Source organism: Gopherus flavomarginatus, chromosome 8 (genome assembly GCF_025201925.1).
Source record: "Gopherus flavomarginatus isolate rGopFla2 chromosome 8, rGopFla2.mat.asm, whole genome shotgun sequence".
Taxonomy (NCBI): domain Eukaryota; kingdom Metazoa; phylum Chordata; order Testudines; family Testudinidae; genus Gopherus; species Gopherus flavomarginatus.
This window is the reverse complement of record NC_066624.1, coordinates 45,279,744-45,295,173: the sequence shown is the minus strand read 5'-3', so window position 1 is coordinate 45,295,173 and position 15,430 is coordinate 45,279,744. Positions and strand designations below refer to the sequence as shown.

Here is a 15,430-nt window from a genome sequence, read left to right as displayed (position 1 = left end):
TGCTGCGCTTCAGTTCATGGGGGAAAGGTGAGAGAAACCACCTTTCAACTAAAGGCCTGGGGTTAACATCCTAACGCTGTCTCCTACTGTAACACTATTTAATCCTGGCCAGCCCTGTGCTGGTGACAGTTCCATTTCTAGATGTTAGTACGTTTCAGTTACCGTTAAAATTAAAAAGTTTCTATATGCTTAAAGAAAATGCATTTGTTTTATTTGCTTATATATGGCATGAATAAATACAGGTTTACAGAACCTAGCCTGCAAATTTAGCATCTTATATGACAGAGAAAATCATGCATCGAAATTGTACATCAAAATCATGTACTGAGCTACAAATGCAATGAAAAATAAGATACTTAAAATTTTTAACGTCTTGCCTGGGGTGTCACTTGGTCTAGGTCAGACCCTGCCAGGGAGAACAGGAATTAGTGTCACATGCCTATTTTCAGGCTGTAATCTGTGGGCACCCTGCTCTGCGGGAGGGATCGTGGGAGCCCAGACTCAGGGCTGGAACAGGCCCTGATTGAGGGGGTGGCTGCATGGTTTACAACGCTCCGATGTCTCAGACAATGTGTCTCTCCCAAAGCCTCAGATCTGCGTTCCCAGAAGGCTCCTGCGCTGCCTCCGCTCCTTTCACCTTCTACAGCAAGGAGCAGCAGCAAGGGTCAGGCATGAGCCATAGGCACTAGGTGGGAGGCAGAGGCTTCAGGAGCCCAGAGTGTTTGCCAGTCTGGGCATTTTGGCTGAGACCTCAGGGACACATTGTGAGGCAGAATCCCAGGCATCTGTATGAAAGGAGCATAGGGACTTTAGAGCAGCCAGACTGGGTCAGACTGGGTCCATTTTGCCCAGTGTCCTGTCTTCCCATAGCGGCCAAAGCCAGGTGCCCCAGAGGGAATGAACAGAACAGGTAATCATCAAGTGATCTATCCCCTGTCACCCGCTCCCAGCAAACAGAGACTAGGGACACCTTCCCTGCTTTTTGCCGGCCGCTGCACATTGAGTGGATGTTTGCAGAGAACTATCCACAGTGACTCCAAGATCTCTCACTTGAGTTGCAATAGCTATTTTACATCCCATCTTTTTATATGTAGAGTTGGGATTATGTTTGCCAATGTGCATCACTTTGCATTTATCAACATTGAATTTCATCTGCCATTTTGTTGCCCTTTCACCCAGTTTTGTGAAATCTCTTTTTAGCTCCTCACAGGCTGCTTCGCACTTAACTATCCTCTGTAGTTTGGGATCATCTGCAAAATTTGTCACCTCGCTGTTTAGCAGATCGTTTATCAATATGTTGAATAGTCCCAGTACAGACACCACTAGTTACCTGTTTGCATCCTGAAAACTGACCATTTAGTCCTACCCTTTGTTTCCTAGCTTTTAACCAGTTATTGATCCAGGTGAGGACCTTCCAGAGGTGAAAGTAAGCCGGTCCAGTCCGGTATGGGGTACCGGCAAGAGCGGGTACGCTGTGCTAGCCCGGCCCAGCTTCCCCAAGCTGGTGATTTAAAGGACCCAGGGCTCCCTGCAGAGGCCAGAGCCCCGGGCCCTTTAAATCGCTGCCTGAGCCCCCCTGCCGGAGCCCTGGGGAGCAAAGCACTGCCGTGGAACGCTGCTCTCTCCCGCGCCACGAACACAGAGCAGGGGCGACGGGAGCTTCCTTACAGTGTGTGGGGGGGCACTGTTGTCTGAACTGTGGTGCTCCCATGACACCCCTTCCCCAGGGACCCACATTCACACCACCTCTCCCTCGAGGCCACACCCACAGAACGCCTCTTCCCCCCAAGACTCCACCCTTCCCCCCACTCCATCATTTGTCCTAACAGCCAGTAAAGAGTGGTGGGGCCATGGCCCTCTACCCCCCCTGTTCCAGCACCCCTGACACAGAGCTAAGCAGGCAGCAGTGTGTGTGTGTCACAGAGGCTGCTGTGCTGAGCTGAGCCAGTGAGGGAAACAGGGGCTGATGTTGGGGCTGTCCCCCTCCCCCTGCCTCAGGACTGGTTGCTTGCAGCAGCTGTCTGAACTTAGAGACAGTGTGCCCACACAATCCCTCTCCCTACACACACACAAACACACTCTCTAACCCACCACACACATTGCAGTTGAAAAGCAGCTGGCAATCTAGTAGGATTCCCATGGAACAATGGGATAGAGAAACCTGCATCATGTGATGCTGTACCAGCCCATGAGGCTTTGCAAACCCTTCCCAAAGCACCCGCAGCCAGTTGCACAGCTACCCACAATGCACTGCTCTGGGTGGCCATCCAAGAGTCTAGCCTGGATGTGCTCTGGTGACACAAGGGGCATAGTGTGGACATGCAACAGCTGTTTAATTGAAACACTTTAAAGCCACATTACCCAATAGTGTAGATATAGCTTGAGAGTGAGACAAGACCCAGCTCTGTTGAAACTGAAGAACCATAACTTCCTCCGTAGTTGGCAGGATTTGAACCTGTTCAGGGAGACCCCAATGGATTTCTAGCCCATCACCTTAACCACTCAGCCACAACTACTTGCTTGAGATGTGTCTCTCACTACACTCCAGTTCTGTTCTCACTGAGTGATCAATTCCAATTGTTCCCTCAGACCAGCTTCCACAACACACACACTGCTGTGCCATTGTGTAAGTGTGTCCCTGGCTGAACTGCAAGAATTCCTGCTCATTTCCCTTCTGGCTGGAGCATGAGGAGAGTGTGTTTGTGGTCAATGACGTTCCTGTAGATTGTTGTCCATTTCCTGCCTTGATCATTCAGACAGTTCCTTTACCATCATATCCCCAGCACATCAGGGATTGCAATAGCAGGGGGCAGGTTTTCTCTGGGGCACTGAGCTTTGCCAGGGGGTTGGTGGTTCCTTTCCTTCCTCACCCTGGAGTAAACTCAGCTTTTTATTCCATCCTTGATGTTTCAAGGAATAACAAGAGATGACCAAGGAAAGAGGTGGACAGGGCGGGTCTCAGGTGAGGGGCAGAGAGGTGCAAGTGGTGGGCAGGGCCAGTCTTATGGGTGGGGCAAAGAGGTGTGGGTGGTGGACAGGGCAGGTCAGGGGAGGGGATAGAGAGGTGTGAGTGCTGGGCAAGGTGGGTCTCAGGAGAGGCAGAGAGGTGTGAGTGCTGGGCAGGGTGAGTCTCAGGGGAAGGGCAGAGAGGTGGGGGCAGCAGGCAGACCTTGGGGGCGGGGGTGGAGAGACACAAGGAGGCCTTCTGGGAGGAGAGGAGCAAGCAAAGGTGGACCAGCAGGCCTCAGCCAAAGAGAAAGAGCAGGAGTGGGAAGTGGCCAAATGGGAGTGAGAGCAGAGCACAGGTGGGGCTTCAGAGGGAGGAGAATGAGTCAGGGGGTGGAGTGGACAGAACTGCCCAGAGGATTCAGGGGGCCTGAGGCAAAACAATTTTGGGTGCCCCTTCCATAAAAAAAAGTTGCAATACTATAGAATACTATATTCTCATGGGATCCCTGCAGGGCCTGGGGTAAATTGCCCCACTTGCCCCCCCCCGGGTGACCGTGCCCTCAGCCTCTCCTCGTAAGTCCACTGACCCCTAATCATTTTTGTTGCCCTCCCCTAGACTCTCTCCAATTTGTTTCTGTAGTGGGAGGGCAAAAACTGGACACAATGCTCCAGATGTGGCCTCACCAGTGCTGAATAGAGGGGAATAATCACTTCTCTCGATCTGCTGGAAATGCTCCTATTAATCCAGCCCAATACGACCAGTTACCCATATTGAATGCAGACCCAGCAATATTTGATCAATTGGTTACTGTCCATTCAGGAGGTTCTTTCCTACCTATTCATAAAGAATGAAGATGCTCTAAGCAGAGGGGAGAGAGCTGTCCCGTCCGTGTAGTTAATCCATCTCCCCGAGAGGTGGTAGCTATGTCACTGGGGGAAGCTATGTGGGTGAGTGTGCAAGCAGTGGTGTCTCCATATATCTATAAGTTTAAGTGTGGGCCCCTTACTGAATGAGGGAGGTAACTTAGTGGACAGAGGATGTGGAAAAAGCTAATGTACTCAATGCTTTTTTTGCCTCTGTCTTCACAAACAAGGTCAGCTCCCAGATTGCTGCACTGGGCAGCACAGCATGGGGAGAAGTTGACCAGCCCTCTGTGGAGAAAGAAGTGGTTCGGGACTATTTAGAAAAACTGGAGACGAGCACATGTCCATGGGGCCGGATGCGCTGCATCCGAGGGTGCTAAAAGAGTTGGCGGATGTGATTGCAGAGCCATTGGCCATTATCTTTGAAAACTCATGGTGATCAGGGGTGGTCCCGGATGACTGGAAAAAGGCTACTGTAGTGCCCATCTATAAAAAGGGAAGAAGGAGGATCCAGGGAACTACAGACCAGTCAGTCTCACCTCAGTCCCTGGAAAAATCATGGAGCAGGTCCTCAAGGAATCAATTCTGAAGCACTTAGGGGAGAGGAAAGTGATCAGGAACAGTCAGCATGGATTCACCAAGGGCAAGTCATGCCTGACTAACCTAATTACCTTCTATGAGGAGATAACTAGCTCTGTGGATGAGGGGAAAGCAGTGCATGTGTTATTCCTTGACTTTAGCAAAGCTTTTGATACGGTCTCCCATAGTATTCTTGCCAGCAAGTTAAAGAAGTGTGTGCTGGATGAATGGACTGTAAGGTGGATAGAAAGCTGGCTAGATCGTCAGGCTCAATGGGTAGTGATCAACGGCTCCATGTCTAGTAGGCAGCCGGTTTCAAGCGCAGTGCCCCAAGCGTCGGTCCTGGGGCTGGTTTTGTTCAATATCTTCATTGATGATCTGGAGGATGGTGTGGATTGCACCCTCAACAAGTTTGCAGATGACCCTAAACTGGGAGGAGTGGTAGATACACTGGAGGGTAGGGATAGGATACAGAGGGACCTAGACAAATTAGAGAACTGGGCAAAAGAAACCTGATGAGGTTCAACAAGGACAAGTGCTGAGTCCTGCACTTAGGACGGAAGAATCCCATTCACTGTTACAGACTAGGGACCAAATGGCTAGGAAGCAGTTCTGCAGAAAAGGACCTAGGGGTTACACTAGACGAGAAGCTGGCTATGAGTCAACAGTGTGCCCTTGTTGCCAGAAGGCTAACGGCATTCTGGGCTGTATAAGTAGGGGCATTGCCAGCAGATCGAGGGATGTGATCATTCCTCTCTATTCGGCATTGTTGAAGCTTCATCTGGTGTACTGTGTCCAGTTTGGGGCCCGACACTACAAGAAGGATGTGGAAAAATTGGAAACAGTCCAGCAGAGGGCAACAAAAATGATCAGGGGTCTGAAGCGCATGACTAATGAGGAAAGGCTAAGGGAACTGGGCTTGTTTAGTCTGAAGAAGAGAAGACTGAGGGGGGGATTTGATAGCTGCTTTTAAGTACCTGAAAGAGGGTTCCAAAGAGGATGGACCTAGACTGTTCTCAGTGGTAGCAGATGAGAGAACAAGGAGTAAGGGTCTCAAGTTGCAGTGGGGGAGGTTTAGGCTGGATATTAGGAAAAAACTTTTTCACTAGGAGGGTGGTGAAGCACTGGAATGGGATGGCTAGGGAGGTGGTGGAATCTCCTTCCTTAGAGGTTTTTAAGGGCAGGCTTGACAAAGCCCTGGCTGGGATGAATTAGTTTGGGATTGGTCCTGCTTTGAGCAGTGGATTGGACTAGATGACTTCCTGAGGTCCCTTCCAACCCTAATATTCTATGATTATATGATTAGATGCTCTAATGGTCTCTTCTGGCCATAAAGTCGACTAATTTCTGAAAAAACGGAGCGTAGCATTGGGAGCAGCATCTGATGTTTTACTGTCTAGCCGGCTTGCTGCCTAGAACGAACACTCCTTGAGTGGGGTGATCCTCCAAAGTGCCTGGCCTGGGGTAGGACATTAGCACAGCAAGGGAGGGGTGTGGCAGTGACATCACAAAGGCCTTTTGCAGGACCTCAGACTATTGGTCAAAGGTGGTGGGGAGGTGGTGACCTCACAGAGAGATGCTGACATCAGCCAGGCAGGACAGGGGCGAGGGGCCAGGGAAACCTCAGAGACCCCTGTGGCTTTGCGTCAGCAAGTCTCCTTCTCCAGGTCTCTCCTTGAGGACTGATAAAGTATTCGGGTTCACAGATGTGAGCACCAGGAGGAACCTCTTTCGAGTTTTCTCCTTCCCTTGTAGTGATTTTACTAGAAACAGCCGATCCCTGTTTAGAAGGTAAGAGCCTCCTGGAGGTTTGAAACCTGTTCAGTCTGATCCATCTGGTGAGAGTTGAATTCTAGACATGGAAACACGAGCTTAAGGAGGCAGAATTTATTGCGCACCTGGGATTTTGTCCCCTTAGAATCAGTGCGGACATAAGGGTTTGTCCTTTTTGTTTCAGCTTTTCCTCCATCCATCCTTCCCTCCTTTCTCTTCTTCTCTTGCTTCTTATCTCCTTTTTCCTATTCCCCTCTCAACACCAGCAGGTGTGCTTCTGTGTGTGTGTGTGTGTTGCGGGGGAGTGCTCTGCAGCTCCCACTGTGAGAGATCCACCCAAAAATGTGGGACTGAAATAGTGCTTGGGCAGTGATCCCCAGCAGTCACCTGGGCCATCTTTTGGGCTCTCTGGTAAGAATCCTCAGCCTCCCATCCTCAGTCTCTATCCTGATTGGCTTGAGCAGGGGTTATTGACAGGGAGGAGACTCAGGTCCATGTTGTTCTCTTTTAAGAACAAGGAAATAAGTCAGAACCAGTTCTATGTTTGACATATTTTGTTGCTTCTCTGCATTAATTGTCTCTGAGCAGTTGATGATTCTCTCTAACATTGCAGTTCTCCTCAAATACTTGCTGAATAATTACTGTGCACTGTTGTTGGTCTGGAGCTCATCTGAGAGCACGTTATTCAGGTCATTCAATGTCTGAAATTCAAGATCCGATGGTTGGTTTGAAAATCAGGGCTCTTGGGTCCTATTCCCAACTCTGCCACTGCCTGGCTGTGTGACCTAAGACAAGTCAGTTCTCCTTTCTCAGCCTTAGCTTCTCCCTCTTTCAAGTAGGGATAATAATGATCCACTCTTACCTACCTCATGGTGGGTGGAGGATGGGGATCCATTGGAGAGTGTCACTAAGAGTAGTGCATAATATGAGGTGTCCCATCACGTTTACTCAGAGCAGATTATGACATAATAGATTAGCTGAAACAGTCATTTTTATTTGTATTTTTTTATTTTGGAATTGTTAAGAGCAGCAACGACTTAGCTCAGACTGAAGCATCTTATCTAATTTTCAAGATCTAAGTGTCTCCTCCTTGTGTGTGATGACACAATTTAACACACTGTGACAAACAGGAGATGCTTTTGTTTTGCAACAAAATCTTTTTGCAAAGAACTTCCATCTCACTTATGATTCTGAGAAACAAACTGGTTTAGTCTGAATGGGATTTTCGGACAGAAACGGTTGGAATGAAATTTTCCCACCATCTCAATTCCTGAGCTCTATCCCTGCCTCTGGGGGGATTTGTTGTCTGTTAGAACAGGAGTCTGACTGGCGGCTTCTCTTTCTGGCTCTGCCACCGCCTTGCTGTGTAGGCCCTTGGGTAGGTCACCTCCCTTCTCAGTACCTCAGGCTCCTCCCATTTGTCCAATGGGAACAGGGACAGTTCTCGAATTCTGGGCAGTTGTGAGCCTGAGTGAGAGAAGGGGTGTTGAAGCCCTCTGTGAAGAAGAAAGGGGAGTTTCACGGTGTTTTAGCACCAAGGAATTCTAAAGTTTGCTAAAGTGTCTAGTCTGTGGAAACAAGAAATGGTCGGGGCCAAACTTTTTAACCACTGGCCTTTTTAAAAGCCCTTTCAAGGATGTGAGTCCCTATCTTTTAGGTACCTGGGGTTCTTTGCCAGCAGGAAGAGAAGAGGTTCCTGCCTCCTTTTTGTGGCCTTAACAAACCAGGTGTTGTGCCCCAGTTCTCGTCTGAGATCCCTGAAAAAGAACATCTTCCATCCATGAACAAGACAGGACCTATCTTTCAAATGGGGAACAAAGAGATACCCCTGGGACTTACAGACTAGCTAGCCTGACTGCCATAGCTGGAGAGATACTGGAATACATTCTTAAACACTCAGTTTGTCAGCAGCACCTACAGGATCATTTGGTTCTTAGGACGAGTGAGCATGGATTTGTCAAGAACAAATCATTCCAAACCAATCCTCTTTCCTTCTTCGGCAGGGTTCCAGGCCTGGTGTAGGTGGGTAAACAGTAGATGGGATCTAGCTTGCAGTTACTAAGGCTTTTGACACTGTCTCGTAGGACATTCTCACAAGCAAACGAGGGAAATGCAGTCCAGCTGCAATCAGTGTAATGTGGGTGCAGAGCTGGTTGAAAGCCCAGACTCCAGGAGCCCTTCTCCATATTTGGCTGTCCAATGGAGAGGGTGTACCTAGTGGGTATGGCAGGCATCAGTCCGGAGTCCGGTACTATACAATATTTTCATGAATGATTTGGAAAATGCAGTGGAGACCATGCTTCTAAAATTTGCAACTGATACCAATCATCTTTGGAGCAGGATTGAAATTCAAAACGTCCTTAACAAATTGAGACTTGGTCTTCTTGAGCCAACTCCATGGCTGGGCCCCTCTCTCTACACTGGGCTGAAGTGAAACCCCAGAGCCAAACACTCCTCCTGGCAGTGCGCTCTGACCGTTGAATGGTCAGATGCTGCTTAGCACTGTCAGAGCAACTTTTGCTGGGAGATTCTCCCAGCACTTTCCAATAGCGGGAAAGTACGAAATCCCCATTTCACTGCTGGGGACAGAGCCCTAGAGGGGGGAGCAACTTGCCCAAAGTCCCCCAGGAAAAGGAAAAGAACCAGCAGTGGAACCAATAGGAAACCCAGCAATGGAACTCAGGAGTCCTGGGGGTGTGCTAGGGTGACCAGATGTCCTTATTTTATAGGGACAGTCCGAATTTTGGGGTCTTTTTCTTATCTAGGATCCTATTACCTCCCACCCCCTGTCCCGATTTTTCACACTTGCTGTCTGGTCACCCTAGGGTGTGCACATGTGTGGGTCCCAGCTTCTCCCTGCCCCCCTCATTGAAGCAGAAGTGCAGGGTTACTGCCCTGGGTACTGCAGGGCACCGGTGGACATGGGGCTGGCTGGAGGTAGGGTCTGGCTGCAGGCAGGGTAAGGGGTGCGGGGCTGGCTGGCTTCAGGCAGGGGGGTGCATTGGGTTGGCTGGAGACAGGGCAGGGGATGCAGGGCTGGCTGCAGACAGGGGGTGCAGGGCTGGTGCAGGCTGAGTGTGTGGGGGGGCTGGTTGGCTTTGGGCAGGGCCACAGGGGGGTGTGGCAGGAGATGGCTGGAGACAGGGTTGGGGTTTGTCAGGGGCTTTGCTGCAGGGCTGGCTGCAAGTAGGGCAGGGAGGATGCGGCTGGTGTGGGCAGGGCAGAAGGTGCAGGGCTGTCTGGAGACAGAGGATGGCTGCGGGCAGGGCAGGGCAGGGGGTGCAGGGCTGGCTGCAGGTGGGGCATGGGGCAGGGCCGGTGCAAGGATGTTTCACTCCCTAGACGAAAATTCCACCTTGCACCCTCCCCCCTTGCGTCCCCACCCTGAGGTGCCCCCCCCCGGGCAGCTCCTCCCCTCCACCCTGAGGCTCCCTCTTGTGGCAACTCCCCCGCTCTGCCCTGCGGCACCCCCCCCCTCGCCCCAGCTCACCCCTGCTCCAAGCACGAGCACCCTGAGCACACCATGGCCGCTTCACTTCTCCTGCCTCCCAGGCTTGTGGCGCCTAAGCCTGCCAGGCAGTCAAGCACCCTCCTCTGAGCCACAGCAGCCCTGAGAGTTGACAATAGAGGCACCTTAGCTCCTGAGTTCCTTCAATGTGTCCCCCTCCGGGGTCCAGCTCCGATCACCAGATACTTGGGGTATGTCTATACCACCTGCCGAATCTGTGGGCAGCGATCGATCCAGCGGGGGTCGATATATCGCGTCTAGTGTAGATGCAACACATCGAGTGCTCTCCCCTCGACTGCTGTACTCCAGCTCGGTAAGAGACACAGGCAGAGTCTACGGGGAGCTGCAGCAGTCGACTCACCGCGACTGTGACATTATAAGTATAATATAATATCTCATTGAAAGGTGACAGGGCCAGAAAGAGTTAATTAACTCACCTCACCGACTGAGCTGACCCATGGGTGAACCTTAAGAACTGGTTAGCAAGATATGTGAATGAACAGAGCTTTGAAATGCAAGTCTGCATTGTTAGAGGTAGAAGGGGGAGATGTTTGCTCAGGTCTTGTGATGTAGGCAAACAAAGTCTTGTCTATTGCTACAGTTTTAATTCAAAGAGCAAAAAAGGAATATTAACATTAATGATGATACTTGAGTGAAATAGTATTATTGTCTATGTGTCTCTTTGAAGGTTGTGGTACCTGTATCTGAACTGTTTAATGAATAAATTACTCTGTACTAATTGCCAGGATGCTGGAAGGAGAGTTAAGCCTATTGTCTTCTGAGGCCGAAAGGCTGCTGGAAATGTATAAGAACCCTGGGACACGATCCTTCTTCATCTCAGATCTGCTTTGGGTTTCAAGAGGGGGAAACCTTAAGCCACAAGGATTGAGATCCCCAGTCATTGACTGGAGCCACCCTGAATATGGAAATTGGACTATAACCTATGGACTATTTCTAAAAGAACTTTTGGCAACTACAAGCTCACCTCTACTATGTATCTGAACCTCAAGAATTGAATTCAGGTCGATATGTCTATTAATCTTTTAATCAACACTCTGTCTCTTTTCTTTTCTAATGAATTTTAGTTTAGTTAATAAGAATTGGCTATAGCATGTATTTTAGGTAAGATATAAGTTATAATTGAACCTGGGTAGGTAGCTGATCCTTTGGGATCAGAAGAATCTTTTCTTTAACATGATGAAGTAAGATTTTCAGGAATCATCATCATATCTGACAGGTGTGTCTGGACGGAGGCCTGAGGCTGGGTACTTTAAGGGAACTGCGTGGTTTAAACTTCTAAGTAACCAGTGAGGTACTACAGAAGCTGTTTTGTGTTGGCTTGGTAAATCTAAGTATCGGAATAACCAGCAGCGTTTGGAATTTGTCTGTCCTGTTTTGTTTGCGGTTCACCCTGATTGAGTGACCTCAGCTGGCTCCCACGGGCAGCACCATCACACCTACATCCAGGCTGTAGGGGTCCGGGGGATCTTAGGGGCCTTGGGGTGCACAGATACCTACGTCCAGGCTGTAGAGGTCCCTGGGGGGCTTAGAGAGTTTTGGGGGAGGGCACAGATACCAATCTCCAGGCTCTAGGGGTCCCAGGGGGGCTTAGGGGGTTCGTGGGGGGGGCACATATTCGTACATCCAGGTTTAGTGGTACCCAGGGGGCTTAGAGGGTTTAGTGGGGGCATAGATACCTACATCCAAGCTGGAGGCATCCTGGGAGTCTTAGGGGATTTTTGGTGGCCCAAGATACCTATGTCCAGGCTGTACGGGTACCAGGGGGGTTCTTAGGGGTTTGGGTTGGGCACAGATACGTATGTCCAGGCTGTATCAGTCCCGGAGGGGGGTCAGAGGTTTCATGAGGGGCACAGATATCTACGTCCAGATTGTAGCTGTCCCCGGGGGTTTAGGGGGGTTGTGGGGGTACAAATACCTACGTGCAGGCTGTAGGGTTTCCTGGGGGGTGAGGGGGTTTCTGAGGGCACATATACCTATGTGCACACTGGAGTGCCCGGGGGGCTTATGGAGTCCCTATAGGGCACAGATACAAATGTCCTGGCTGTATAGGTACCTGGGGGCTTTAGGGGGCTTGTGGGGGGCACCGATACCTAAGTTTCAGGCTGGAGGGGTCTCCGGGGGTCTTAGGTATTTGGTGGGGGGCACAGATACCTACATCCAGGCTGCAGGGGTCCTTGAGGGGCTTAGGGTCTGTCACGGAGTGTGGGGGAGTCCAGTCCTGCACCCCTCTTCCTGGGACTCAAAGTGACTCTCAGCCAGCCAGTAAACAGAAAGTTTATTGGACAACAGGAGCGAAAGATACAGCAGAACATGAAGGCACAAGCAGGATCCCGCAATCGAGTCCTTCTGGGGCTTCAGGAAACTTAGTTCCCAGTTTGGGATTCCCTGAATTCCAACCACCCAGACCAAAACCGAAACTGAAACTAACCCAACTCTCTCCAGCCAGCCCCTTCTTTTTGTCCCAGCTTCCCGGGCAAAGGTGCTAACCCCTCCCTCCTGCCTAGCTCAGGTTACAGGCTGAGCACGTTTCCAGTCCTAAGGTCACCTGCTGCCCTCCCATCTCCCACACAGACAGTCCCTACTCCATCACAGTAATGCACAGAGCATTTCCCGCATGGAGCAACAGTGACACCGTGTGGCCACGCAGGATAATGCACAGAGCATTTCCCTCATGGAGCAACAGTGACACCATGTAGGGTGCACAGAGCCCTGCATGCAACAGTGACACATGTGGTAATGCACAGAGCATTTCCTGCATGGAGCAACAGTGACACCGTGTGGCCATGCAGGGTAATGCACAGAGCATTTCCTGCATGGAGCAACAGTGACACCATGTGGAGACGCAGGGTAATGCACAGAGCATTTCCCTCATGGTGCAACAGTGACACCATGTGGCCACGCAGGGTAATGCACAGAGCATTTCCTGCATGGAGCAACAGTGACACCGTGTGGCCACTCAGGGTAATGCACAGAGCATCACACCTACGTAGATGCTTTAGAGATCCCTGGGGGCTTAGGGGTCATGGGGGGCACAGATAGCTACGTCTAGGCTGGAGGCATTCCGGTGGGTATTAGGGGCTTCATGGGGGACACAAATATCTACTTCCGGGCTGGAGAGGTCCCTGGATGGCTTAGGGGGTTGTGGTGAGCACAAATACATAGGTCCAGGCTGTAGTGGTCCCTGGGGGTTTAGGGAGTTGGTGAGGGGCACAAGAACCTACGTATGGTCTGGAGGGGTCCCTGGGGGACTTAAGGGGTTGTGATTGTGCAGATACCTACGTCCCAGTTGGAGCTGGCCCTGGGGAGCTTAGGGTGTTTGTGCCTCATACACACCTACAAACAGGCTGGTGGGCCCCTATTTGTCTTATGGGGCTTGTTGGGGGCAGAGATACCTATTTTCAGGCTGGAGAAGTCCTGGGGAGGCTTAGGGGGTTCCTGGAGGTCACAAATATCCACAACCAGGCTGGAGGGGTTCTGGGGGTATTAGGGAGATGTGGGGGGGGCACAGATACCTATTCGAGGCTGTAAGGGGTCCCGGGGTTACTTTTGGGCATGTTGGGGTACAGAATACCTACGTCCATGCTGTAGGGGTCGCTGGGAGGATCAGTGGTTTGTGAGGGTGCACAGATACCTATGTCCAGGGTATAAGGATCCAGGGGGGGCTTAGGGGTTTGTGGGGGGGCACAGATACCTTCATCCAGGCAGAGGGGTCCTGGGGGCCTTAGGCGGTTTGTGTTTGGGCACAGATACCTGCGTCTAGGCTAGAGGCATTCCGCGGGGTGAGTGGGGTTGTGAGGGCACAGTTAACTATGTTGAAGGCTGTAGAGGTCCCATCATGGCCTAGGAGGGTTATGGGGGGCACAGATACCTGCGTCTAGGCTGGAGGGGTTTTTGGGGGTCTTAGGAGGGTTGTGGGGGCACAGATACCTATGTCCATGCTGGAGGGGTCCCGGTCGTGCCTTAGGGGATTCGTGGGGTCAGAGATAACCTACGTCTAGGCTGGAGGGGTTTCTGGGGGGGATTAGGTGTTTTGGGGGTGAACAAGATACCTATGTCCCGAATTGTAGGGGGCCCTGGGTAGCTTATGCGGTTTGTGGGGATCACAGATACAAACATCCATGCTGTAGGGGTCCCGAGGGTCCTTTGTGTGGCTCTGGGGGTCACAGATACCTACCTACAGGCTGGAGGGTCCTGTGGGTCTTAGGGGGTTTGTGGGGCATACAATGCCTACATCTGGGCTTGTGGGTTCCCTGGGGGGCTTAGAGGTTGTGGGGAGCACAGATACCTTTATCCAGGATAGATGGGTCCCGGTGGGGATTAGGGGGTTGTGGGGGCACAGATACCTATGTAAGCAGAAGCAGGATGAAACTCTACCCTGACATCTGGTGGTGAATTATGGCGAGTGTGGAAAAGAATTTCAGGGGCTGATCGTGTTTGCGTAGGCACACCCACCCCGCCTGACACTGCCACGGCAGCCTGGGATGGTTGCTTTTGGCAGCTGTGGTATCCCGTTTATTTGTTGTTGGGGCATGAGATGTAGAGTATTGCCACCCTGATTGTGTGGATGAGGAACTGTGAAACTGCTTTGAGACAGTGATTCTCACCACAAATTGAGTGGCACTCGCTAGACAAGGGAGTGGGCTCCTTGGATGAGCTAGAGTCACCAATTGCACTTTTTTTCTTTTAGCAGTTGAATAGCAGTGTTGATTTTTGATTATCTTAAGAGCTTGAATTTCTAGGTTCTTGAAGCTGAAATCACTGAAAAAGATGTGTTAGCTTGTGGGGGAGTTTTGAAACTGTATTGCAGAGCACAGTAGTTGGCAGACAGGAGCAGTTTGTGGGAGTGGCCCACGGAGTGAGGTGAGTCTAGCAGTTTTGGGGGACAGCTGGAGCAGAACACAGGTCGGCTTTCAGAGCAGCTGGTGGACCGAGCTGAGCAGTTTGTGGGGAAGGCAAAAGCAGAATCCCATGGAGAGGCAGAGCAGTCGGCAGTGGACCACATAAGGTGCCCCTTTCTACTCAGGCTGGCAGGGGGAAAAACCCTGCAGATAGACTCTTGAACTCTGGGGCTACGGGACTGTGGGTGATTTTGGGCTTGCTGGACTCTTGAAACATTGGAGATATTGGACTTTGGAGCCTTGGGGTGATTTGGGGGATTTGCTGGACTCATGAGCCCAGGAAAAGGACACGCCTAGTTGAGGTGTTTTCCCAATTTAATACTATGTTGTTTATCTCACCTTATTAAACATTTTCTGCTACACCCAGACTCTGGGCTTGTGAGAGGGGAAGTATTGCCTCTTTGAGGCACCTAGGGGGTGCGTATGTAAAATTTTCCCATGTCACTGGGTGGGGGCTCGAGCTGGTTTGCATTACATTTGTCGGCAAGGGACCCCTATGTATTGAACCCAGTCCTTGCTGCTATCATTTCAGCCTGGCAGAAGGGTTCCACCTACGTCCAGGCTCAAGGGGGTACCTGGGGGGCTTAGGGAGTTAGGGGGGGGCACAGATATCTAGGTCCAGGCTGTAGGGCGTCGGGGGGGCTCAGGAGTTTGGTGGGGGGCACAGATACCTACGTCCAGGCTGCAGGGATCCCAGAGGGGCTTAGGGAGTGTCACGGAGTGTGGTGGAATCTGGCCCTGCACCCCCTCTTCCTGGGACACACAGTGACTCAGCCAGCCAGTAAAACAGAAGGTTTTTTTGGCCAACAGGAATGAAGGAGACAGCAGAGATTTTGGG

The 15,430-nt window shown here is 51.1% G+C and overlaps 1 non-coding gene and 1 pseudogene across 1 annotated transcript; one reads left to right on the top strand and one right to left on the bottom strand.

Annotated features, from left to right (window-relative positions):
• LOC127056236 (zinc finger protein 420-like) overlaps window positions 1–15,430 on the top strand; it is a 73,540-nt pseudogene that overhangs the window by 23,475 nt on the left and 34,635 nt on the right.
• On the bottom strand, window positions 2,435–2,516 carry TRNAS-AGA (transfer RNA serine (anticodon AGA)). Its single transcript has one exon. It is a non-coding gene; the product is annotated as a tRNA-Ser (tRNA).